Source organism: Alligator sinensis, unplaced genomic scaffold, assembly GCF_000455745.1.
Source record: "Alligator sinensis unplaced genomic scaffold, ASM45574v1 scaffold422_1, whole genome shotgun sequence".
Classification (NCBI taxonomy): domain Eukaryota; kingdom Metazoa; phylum Chordata; order Crocodylia; family Alligatoridae; genus Alligator; species Alligator sinensis.
This window is the reverse complement of record NW_005842323.1, coordinates 1290017-1301259: the sequence shown is the minus strand read 5'-3', so window position 1 is coordinate 1301259 and position 11243 is coordinate 1290017. Positions and strand designations below refer to the sequence as shown.

At 49.2% G+C, this 11243-nt stretch overlaps 1 long non-coding RNA gene across 1 annotated transcript; it reads left to right on the top strand.

Moving 5' to 3' along the window:
- The first annotated feature begins 1549 nt into the window (after nt 1-1549).
- On the top strand, nt 1550-3731 carry LOC102368962. The gene is made up of 3 exons (XR_324433.3): nt 1550-1583; nt 3007-3044; nt 3206-3731. It is a non-coding gene; the product is annotated as an uncharacterized LOC102368962 (long non-coding RNA).
- The last annotated feature ends 7512 nt before the right edge of the window (nt 3732-11243 follow it).

Below are 11243 nucleotides of genomic sequence, written 5' to 3'. Positions count from 1 at the left end.
TTGCCTTGCTCCATCAGCAGCTGCTTCTCACCCATCTGCACCAAGCGGGGGGCAGAGACTGTAGGGTGTTGTGTGGTCTGGAGCTTGATGTAGCTGCTTTTTCAACACTTTACCCTGGCACCCTGTGGCATTGGGGCTTTTGCACATTCTTTCATCCTGAGCTTAGCAGCCACTGAACTGCTGATGTAACCAAGCTTACAAACAAAAAATGCTTTGCCTATTCCTCTCCTGGTAATGTAGGCTACACAAAACTTTTGCCACTTTAGGGAAAAAAGGCTATGCTTCTGTAATAAAATCATTTTGCACAAGCAGGCAGGTTGGTATAAATTTTTGCAAACTTCCAGGCCATTGAGTAGCCATCCCAAAGTACAATGGCCTTATTTACACCATCACCAGGTCTTTTTTGTTGTTAAACTGGGTGCTTCATCACCTTTGGGTGTTTTGACACTTGCAGGTGTCCTCCTACTTCACAATCCTTGGAATTTTCCCAGACCCTCATGCAAGCACAGCCTGAGTATAAAGCCCCCCACCTCAAATTTGCCAGCCCCCTTTCACAAATTGCTTGTGCTCTTGACCATGAACTGCTTCACCATGTCTCAGAAAGCCAAGGCCAGCAGTATGGAGCCAATGATGGAAGAGGCTGATACCTCCAATGCCTGTGAACCCAACTGGACCTGGGAAGAACTGGAGGACTTAATAGACTTTTGGTCAGAGCAAAGAATCATAGACAGGCTGGAAAGTAGGAGGAATAAGTCTGTTTATGTCAAGATCGCAAAAGGCATGCAGACACAAGGGCACAATCATGACTGGGCCCGGGTCCGGTGCAAGATCAAGTCCCTGAGATCAGAGTTTTACAGAGCCAAAGATGCAAACACTCATTCTGGGACAGGTCACACAATTGCCCCCTTCTATGACAAACTGTCCATCTTACTCTCCAAGGATGCGGGTGACAACCTGGGTATGGAGACTTTCAGCACCAGGGTTGGGCAGGAAGAGAAGGAAAAGGAGGATGAGGAAGCAGCAGCCCCTCCTGAGGGTGAAACCATGAGCATGTCTCAGCTGTACAGAGACCACTCCCTGCTCCTTGATAACCACGAGTGGCAGGAAGAACCATTGGTCACCATACACTTAGTGTCACTTAGCCCCACCATTTCATGGACTAGCACAGATAATGAAGTGGAGGAGGTGGAGGGTCATGAAGAAACCCATGCAGCTGATACATCATCTACTGTTTGCTAAGACCCAAGAACATGCTGGACCTGGTAAATCTCTTGTAATGTGCCTCTTGCCATTGCCAGGCAATGCCTGGGTTCATGCTAGTTGGTGTCGCAGGGCACCTCAGTGCCTGCTCCTAGGGAATAGAAACTGCCAGGGAGAGAGAGAGCCCTGGCAGAACATAACGAGCACAGCTGTGGGTTGCCGGGGCAACTAAGAAGAGCCAGCTGCCTGTAGGAGGCAGGGCCTGGCCTTTATAAAGCCCAGGGCTGAGGCCAGGCTGGCAGTTCCCTGCCAGCAGCCAGAGAGGCAGGGGGTCCCCGGGGTTAGATGCGCTCTAGCTGAGAGAAGGATGGCAGCTCTGAGAGGTTTGAGCACCATGGTTTAGCCAGGAGGCTTTATGTTTGAGTTATAGCCAGGAGGCTCGAGTTTATGTTCGGCTTTGATATTACACCGGTGGCTTGGGTGTGGCTATAGGGGTTGGAGGAGGCCTCATAAAGGGCCCCACCATGATGTGGGGGCCCTAGCACTAGTCAAGGCACAGTATCCTCATAAAGGGGGGAACCCCAGTGGTATGGGAACTCCGGCGCCAGTGAGGGTGCAGCACCAGTGAGGAGCGCAACCAGTGGGTTGCGGGCGGGGAACATAGACCCCGGGTTGTGTGCGGGGTATGTAGACCCCAGCCCCAGAGGGGCAGCTGTGAGAAGCCCCAGCGAAGGCACGACAAGCCCCAGAGAGGGGGCAATATTACTAGGAAGCCCAGTGTGGGCACGGTGAGCCTCTGTAGAAGGGCTAGTGCTGTGACAAACCCTGAAGCAGGGTAGAGTGCTGCGGTTGCCCCCGGCGAGAGGGGGTAGTGGCACGGTGGGCCCTGGGAGAAGGGGGCAGCAGCGCGGGCGCAGGGGGAGCGGGGGGGGGGGGCGCTACCGAGAAGTCCCCAGAGTGGGCACAGTGAGCCCCAGAGAGGGGGCGATACTATTGAGAAGCACAGCGCGGGCATGTAAGGTCCCAGAGAAGGGAGACTATTGAGAAGCCCGAGACGGGTGTAGCGAGCCCAGCTGTAGGCTAGTGCGGCAACAGCCCTCAGATAGGCAAGGTGCTGCGGTGGTGCCCAGAAAAAGGGAATAGCAGTGCAGTGAGCCGGGATCAGAGGGGCTAGCCATGCGGTTGGCCTAAAGGACCGGAGACCCGCTAGAGGGTCCCTGAGCGGGACAACACTTTTAGACAAGGCCCAGAGTGGACTCGGCAAGAGTCCTAGTGGGGGGCTGTGTACTAGAGAGAGCCCAGAATGGGCTAGACTACAGGGGAGGCCCAGGAGTGGGCTAGATTACAGAGGAGGCCCGGGAGAACGGGCATGTATCATGACAGACCGGTGTCCAGCACATCAGCGAGGCTTGGGGCGCGGTTTTAGGAGCTGGTAGGAGCCCCGGCGAGCCCAGAGCGTAGCCCATAAGGCTAGGGTGCAGGATAAGACCCACGAGGGGTCCAGGAGTTTACGTGCCCAAGGAGACGCAAGGCAGCCTCCCAACTATACATAAACATCAAAGACATGACGGGCGAGAATTTGAGGGTACCCCTGGGCTGACTTGGCACGGTGAGGGGGCCGTAGGGAGATCACGGCCCTCCTAAAGGACCCTGCCGTGACAGTTGGGTTTGAACCAGGGGGGATGAAATTCATGTTTTGCTGTAGGTGGGTTGCCATGTTCTTTCAGTAGTGGTGCATGACAGGTTCGATAGCTTGTAATGTAACAGACACCAAACTAATTATTTGCTTTAATTAATTTTTTGTAGCTAGCATGGTCAGCGGCAGTCGTGGACCTGTGTCCGAAGTGAGTACCTTTAAGTTTTGGGCAGTATAAGTGGTGCCTCGCTGTTGCAGGGTCTGTTTCTGTGCCTGTCAGCATTTTGGGCACTGCATAGTGGGGGTGTGGGGGTGTACTTTTTTCCACTTGGGGGGAGGGTAACCACTGCTTTTTTCTTTGTTTATCAGCCACCGCTACCCATGGCTTCCTGGAACAGTGCCCCACTTGCACTACAGCAGAGCACTGCAGAGATTTTTGCAGCAAGTAGAGATGGTCCCGTGAAACCTTGCTCAAGGACTCCTCAGTAGCCAGAGTGGAATGCACAGCTGCTTGGCAGGACAATCTCCATGAGTCACTGCATAAGGTGGATGCTATCCTTGAGGAAGTGCGAGACACCATGCGGAATTTGAAAGACGTGGTTGACGAGTCCCATGTTGAATTACCGAGGTCACAGGACACTTTCAATGATGCCTTTCAGAATTTGCAGAAGTACCTAAATAAATGGGTACCACGCCTGAAAAGGAAAAGTTGGTCTGCTTATCTTGCTTCTGCAGAGAATTACAGCCAAGCCAGTTCCCCTTAACTCAGTGGGGTCACAGGAGGGCTGTATGACTGCCAGCAGGAGCAGGAGGGCACCACTGCATTTCAGGGTCATGGTGGGGTGAAGGCAAAGAAGTACAAGTAACTATAATAGTGTGTTGCAAACAATAAAACCTCATGGTTTCTTGGCTTCCTATGTCTGCCTCTCTATCCACCGTTAAACTGCTTGGTTGTGAAGGTGGATTTTGTTCATTGTTTGGGTACATTTATCTCTGTTCATTTTTCCCGCTGCTTGGTGGGGGGGGGAGGGGTTGGCAACCTCTCTTGCATGGATATGCAAGGGGGCTTCAGAGGTAAATGGGGGGGCTGCCTGGATGGGTCGCAATATACAAGTGCTGGCCTGCACACCAGCATTTTGCAAAGGCAGCACCCACTCTGCAAAGTCACTTTTGAGGCAATACCTTATTTTCACCTCCCTGATTTGGGAGAAGGGGAGTGGTGTGTCACCACCCAGGAGCCTGGCTTGCTTTTTTGCAAGCCACCAGCCACTTTGCAAAGTTGCCCACAGGGGCTCATGCCTTACCAGGTTCTTTGGCTCATCCTTCACAACCCTTACTTGCATTTTCTCTAGATGGAAACTTTGAAAATTGTGCTTTTTTTCAAGATTCTTTTCACACTCTTTTCCAGCCAGGTGCCAGGCACTGTCTCCTTTGTTTTGGAAGACCAAAGTGATGCTGTGGGTGAGGGGGGGCAGTGTGGGATTTAAGACCTACTTTGCTTGCACACAAACCCAGGGATTTTGCAAACTTTTCACCTCCTGCCCAGCCTAGCACCAGAGTATCTCATTTTTTTCCACACCAAAATGAGGCTACTGGTGGGGGGGACAGGGGTTGCCCTACTCAAGCACTAAATTGCAGGAGAAGAGGTCTGGGTACATGTTCGCTGTATTGATGAAGGAGGTTTGAGGCAGGTGAGGGATGACAGCACAGCAGGGGCAGAGAAGGACTCATCCCAGTCACGAGACTTGCCTCTGGGGGATACAGCAGTACAAATCCAGGGTTCGAGAAGACTGCAGGCTGATCAAGTGGGGTGCAGTGAAGCTTCAAGTGCTATTTGATGCCTGCACCTCTGCAACATGCAACTGGAAAGAGGACATGGCAGTGTACTACACACCACCTTTGGTAAGAAACACCTGACCCTTGTCTGTGCCCTGAGGGTGGCAGGGTCACCCTAGGGGGTGTGAATACAAGTGACCGTCCTGGGCACAGTGCTTTGGGGGCCCCACAGATGAGCGGAGCAGACTGGGTAACTCCTCAGCACTGCCACCACCCTCACATCCAGATGTTCTCCAACTCCCCTCCCCCACCACCGTAGCATGCAGGATCAACTCTGCAGAGTGGGGAGGGGCTAATTTGCACAAGGCCCTGCACCAGTGGCATACTGTGGGTGCCTGAGGGACAAGCTGAGGATGCCACCACCCTCAATCCCATGCTCCCCAGAAAAGCCACCTCCTGTGGTGGTTTCGATGGCGGGGGGGGAGGGGTGATCAGTGTGGAGTGGTGGTACTCCCTTTGCACCTGCCAATAGTGCCCCCTTTGTGTCCGTGCCGGGGTGACCGCACTGCCTGCTGCCATTGGTATGCCACTGCCTTTCACCCTGATAGGGTCATCTCTGGTCAGGGGGATGCATTATTTAGTTTAAATGTATTGTAAATGGGGCTGGTGGAATTTTATGGACATGAAAGAAGGTACTTGAGGTGCACAAGAGGTACCAATACAAATTCCGATGCTCTTTCTATCCTCCCTCCCTCCGGTTTTTAGATCCCCTTCCACTGCTAGCCACAGGCTGATTGATCCCTGTTGGTGTGAAAAGAGGCAGAAAGAGAAAGGAAGAAAGGGAAGATGAAGAGGGTGACAACATTTCCTTCAGGATTCTCTCAACAACTGAACTAGTATGCATTATAGTTATAGTTGACTTTCATCGTGACTTATATAGACATAATATAATAACAGGTAATACTAATAATAGGATTCAATAATACTATAAATTCAAATAGTAATTGTAATGGTTCAGTTCCTTATCACAGCATTTCAAAGCAGGTAGGTATGCCTTATCACCCTGCACACATGACACAATCCTGGCCTCCACCATATATGTATAGCCAATATATTATATAGACATGTTATGTAGACTTATAATTACTGTTTGATTCCTTATGATGAGAAAACAGATACTGAGTGTAAGGCAGGTGATTATGTGCCCTCCCTGCCTCTTTCCCCATGGCAGGGGGAGGGAAATGCCCACTTCCTGGTTCAAGCTTGTGCCTAGGTCCCTCTATTCCCACGGAGAAGAGATATATACCTTTCTGCTTTACATACTACCTTTACTGAACTTATATTACTTCCTCTCCTGATTACTGGCCACAAGTACTGTTGAGGTTTCTCTTCTGTATACTACTTGAATTGTGGCTCACGCCACAAGCTTTGGCCCAAGCATCAGCTTGAATATGATAAGAGTTGCACAAGTTCTGCAGATCCATTTTATATTATTATAGTCCTCCTCCTGGTTGCTGGCCCTGTTTTCTAATAAGTGTATTATGGAATTGTAATTAGAGGATTGTTTCTGGCCAAAAATGTGGAGGCTTTCTTCTTGGTTGCAAGCCAAGACCTCCGGCAAGTTTCTTCCCAGGGTCCAGGTAGTAAGCCCAGGCCTGCGGGTTCTTCGCCCCACTTGCCCACCTCTTCACCTCTCTGTTGCACCCTTGGAACTTTTTCAAATCATTTCTGGCCACAAAGGAAGCTGTGCTCCTGAGCTATGACCACTGCAGTGGCAGAAGCTGAGGCTTCTTCACTGGCTTTGGCCTGAGCATCAGGTAAATTTACACAAGTTCTGCAGGCCCACTTCATATAGTCTTCTCACCCCCTTCCTGGTTACTGGCCATGTCCCAGCAAATTCAGACAGGAGTACATGTCTTTTGACTGGGGGAAAGCTGCTTCATGGGAAAAACCCTCCCAGCCTTTCATAGTCTTCTCACCCTCCTCCTGGTTAGCTATTACCACTGCAGTGGTAGAAGCTGAGTCTTCTTCACTGGCTTTGACCTGAGCACCAGCTTGATTTGCACAAGTTCTGCAGGCCCACTTCATATAGTCTTCTTGCCCTCCTCCTGATTAATGGCCATGTCCTGTATCAGCACAAGCTAGACAAGTTCTGCAAGCACATTTCATTAATTGCTGCAGAGGGTTCAGGGTGCAGGTCAAGCCTTCCACTAAGGAAGCTGAGGCTTGAGTTTCTTTTCTGAATTGTGGAGGCCTCCTTTTTGGTTGCTGGCCAATACCTCCAGGGTCTGGGTGTAACATGAACTGAACCAATGTAGCTGATGTTAACATAGATTGTAATAGTAGTGAAATGTAACCACGTTAGTCTTGTCCTGCAAGACAAAGCAACTTGAAAACTCCATTTTGTATCCTTCTGCTTGACATAAGTGAATTAACTCTGCATAGCCTTTATGTATGAGTATGTATAAAAGGGTGAATGGTGAGAGAGTCGCATAGAGATGGGAGAAGAAGATTTAACTGTTTATGTAGGCAACAAGGTGCCAAATGTAAGTTACCAGTCAGTAAACTAATTAATAAATGGCTGAAGAATCCCTTTTAGGCCTAGGGCACAAAGATAACAAGGAGAAGGAATGTACCCATCCTGCCAGACGGGCAGCAAGAACACTCCAAGGCTGAGAGAAGCTGAAGACAAAAGAAGAACAATCACAAAAACAGAAGCTGGGTATGGAAAAACCCCTATAAAAGAACACCTTGAAAATGCCAAGTTGGGTGAGTCTCTTTCTCTAATGATGTTTCATCAGAGCACAGATGCAGCTGTTCACCCCTCTCCGGCTGTTATCTTCAAATCTGCTATCTTCAAATCATCATCATCTACTCAATAAGCCCGGGTTGGCTACCCTTGGCTGATATTGAGCAACTATTGCTGGTAACTATATCTGGTGTATGTGTAGATGGAATGGTTGTTTTGTGTATCTTTATGCCTATGTGTATGATGGTTTGTTTGTTTGTTTGTTTGTTATATGAATGGTGTGTCCAAACCTCTATGTCTAACTCATGTAATCAATAAACATGGCACCTTGACTTCTCCCCCTTTTTATAAAGTCTCACTCGTGATTTGAGCAATTGGCAATTTGAGTAACACGGGTAGTAGACTCTTCGCCCCACTTGCCCACCTCAGCCTTACACCTTGCGGAGGCTTTCTTCTTGGTTGTTGGCCAAGACCTCTGGGGTAGCTGGCCCAGGACTGCAGGATCTTCACCCCACCTACCCACCTCTGCCTTACACCTCTCTGTTGCACTCTACTAACTTTCAGATCATTGCTGGCCACAAAGGAAGCTGAGCTTTCTTCACTGGCTTTGGTCTGAGCATCAGCTTGATTTGTACAAGTTCTGCAGGCCCATTTCATAGTCTTCTCACCCTCCTCCTGGTTACTGACCATGTCCCAGAAAATTTGTCCTGGGGTACATGTCTCCTGACACCCACCCACCACTCTTTCATTCGGGGTTCTGTCTCCTTGAGTTTCTTCTCTGACTTGTGGAAGGAAGGAAGATTTTAAATAAATAACAACAGAAAGTAGAAGTTCCCCCCCCCCACCCCACACACACACACCCCTGTGGGGGCTCTCCCTAAACTTTGTGGCCAGCAAAGATTCCAAAGTTACTATGTAATGGAGGGTAGCATGTCCTGACTCAGCTAGGCAGCTGAGTTGGGCCATTCATCTGAGGGGGCCCCTAAGGGATTGTGCCTGGGGCCCCCACCTGAGAGGGCCCTTTGGTACCATGCCTGGGTCCTGCCCCCCCCCCTTTTGACCCAGCCATCTTTCTGCTGGGACAAGCTCAGTAACCACGAAGGGTGGGGGGGGGGGAGGAGGCAGGATGCCTCCCTCCCTCTCCCACACCCCACCCATCCATGGCCTGACTCGGACAACTAGTTGAGTTGGGCCATACATCTCCACCTGAGGGGGCCCCTAGGGGACCGTACCTGGGGCCCCACACCTGAGGCCCTAAATAAGCTTTGCGGGTGAATTTGTTTAGTCTTCTTTCTTGCAAGAAAATGCTGATTTTACACTAGCACTGGCCAAGCATTCAACCTCCCTCCATCCGATAACAGCCCACCCTGCAACTTTCCAGTAATGCCATGACTCCATAAAAGTAACCATGGAAGGGCCATGACTCTGTAAAAGTAACCAGGAAGGGCCAGTAACCAGGCTGGCTGCCTGCCTGCCTGCCTCCCTCCCTTTTGCTCTCCCACCATGCAGCCCTCCATCCATCCATATCATATCAAGGGATTACGCAAGGGACCTTGGGAGCATATTCTGAATTGGTGTTTTATCCTATTGTATTGTGTTTGCTGGCAATGGCTGTATTGTAAAAAAAAAAAAAAAAAAAAAAAAAAAAATTTATTCACCAGTTGACTACCAATGGCATTGTTTAGTTTTAAAACGTCTATGCTGTTTTATCTTTATTGTGATTTCTCAATCAAATTGATTGCAATTCAATTTATTGTGAAAAAAACTAAGATGAGGATCAAACAATCTGATTTGTACTTGTTCTTGCTTGATTTGAGGGCATGGACCTGGGAGCGGGGGAGTGGTTTTCAGCTGGCCAGAGGCAGGGGTGCAGCAGCTTCACAGGCTAGACACAAAGCTGTCATGGCCCGTATTTCAGATTGGGTGGCCTCCCCTCCAGGCACCTCAATAATATGCCTGGAGATTGCTTCCTATAGAGAGATCAGAAGCTAAGTGCTTTTTAAAACCCTGGCCTTGGCTAATTAGCAGCTCCCTGCTTAGCTGAGGCCCATCTGATAAGGACATGCCAATACCTGGTGTAGGAGAAGGAGGTATTACAAATTTCTTGAATTTGGATTAAATGAACTTCTCCCACAATTATGCTTTCTTTGAATACACTTGATTCTGCAGAGGCCTAGAGGTAGCTGAAGAGATTACCCTGGGGTACCTTGGGACTACTGCTCCTTGTTTCCCTTTCACCTTCTCCCTGTCCTTTGAGAAGGCTGAGAGGAGAGATATGGCAAGGGAGGACAAAGCAATCCTGAACAAAATTTGATGAGCTCTCTCCAGAAGGGGGAGTGGGTTGCAGCCAACCATGGGGGGGCGCGCGCGGGGAAGTTCTGCAAACCCATCTCCAAAAGGTGCTGCATGTAGGATTTTGTAAATAAAACATTGCATTGCAAAAAAAGCATTGGAAAAAAATCATTTTTTGCATTAAACCTCCCATAACAATACAGCCTGCAAAGAAATAATTCAGAAAAAAAAAAGCTGTTTTGGAACTGTGGCAGCAGGTGTAAACCCCAACCTCCCACCTGCCTCAGTGACCATGCATATGAAATGCATTATAATGCATTAAAGACTTATTAAAATATTTAAAGACTTACTAAAGGCTAAAGGCCCTGGGAGGTCCATGCATGGAGAAGTCTTGCAGATTCCTTGCTTGCTGCTGGGGGTGAGTGGAGTTGTTTGGTCTTTTTTCTTACAAGACATGCTGGCTTCACCTTGCCCTAGCTAGCACTTAACAAGCATTCGACCTCCCTCCCTCTGGATAGCAGTCCACCCTGCAACTCTTTGCAACTCTTTCCAGTAGTGGCATAACTCCATAAAAACACCCCAAGCACAGAATCCCCACCATGCTGAAGTGGGCACGGTCTTTAAAAACCAACCCAACTACCCACCCCAAAGAAAACATGACACTTATATAGAGCAAAAATAAAACACTCTACTGAAAACACTGCAGCTTTAACAATAACTATATACAACTTAACAACATAAAATATATATAAAATGTAAAAAAAACAAAACCTGAAAATATTTTCACTCTACTCCTCTTCACTATCTCCACTCTACTGTCCTCGTCACTGGGCTGTGGGCTGGTTGACGCCCCTGGCAAGTTCCGCCTGCAAAAGTTTTCTGTGAGGAGAGGGAAAAAGGAAGAAGAGGAAGAGGAGCACGGTTTCATGTGCAGTTGAAAACTGGACTTTTGCCCCTCTCCCCCACACAAGTTTGGTGGGACATATTACCTAAATATCACCTGCGATGCTATATATCCTGGGCATCAGGTCTGGCAGGCAGTGTCCTGCCCATGGACTTTTGGTTGTGGTTCTGAAATGGAATGTGATGAAGTTCAAGAAAGGGAAGAAAGTGGATCCAGGGAACTACAGGCCAGTCAGCTTGACCTCAATCCCTTGAAAGATTCTGGAAAAATGATCAAAGAGACCATTCTTGACAAGTTGGCTGATGGCAACATCGTGAGGCACAGCCAGCACAGTTTTGTTGTGGGTAGGTCTTGCCTGACCAATTTCATCTTCTATGACCAAGTGACATATCACTTGGACAAGGGAGAAGAGATTTACATCATATATCTGGACTTTAAAAAAGCCTTTGATCTTATGTCCCATGATCTCCTCTTGGAAAAATTGGCCAACTGTGGCCTCAGTTACATCATAGTTCGGTGGCTGAGGAATTGGCTCCGAGGCCAGACCCAGAGAGTGGTGGTCAATGAAAGTGAATCATCATGGCTCGGAAGTGGCAAGAGACGCGCGGGTGAAAGCTCGCTGCGCCCCCGCTCCCCCGAAGCCCCCCAGAAGTCCCCCAAAACCCTCCAGCAGCTGAGGCGCCCCC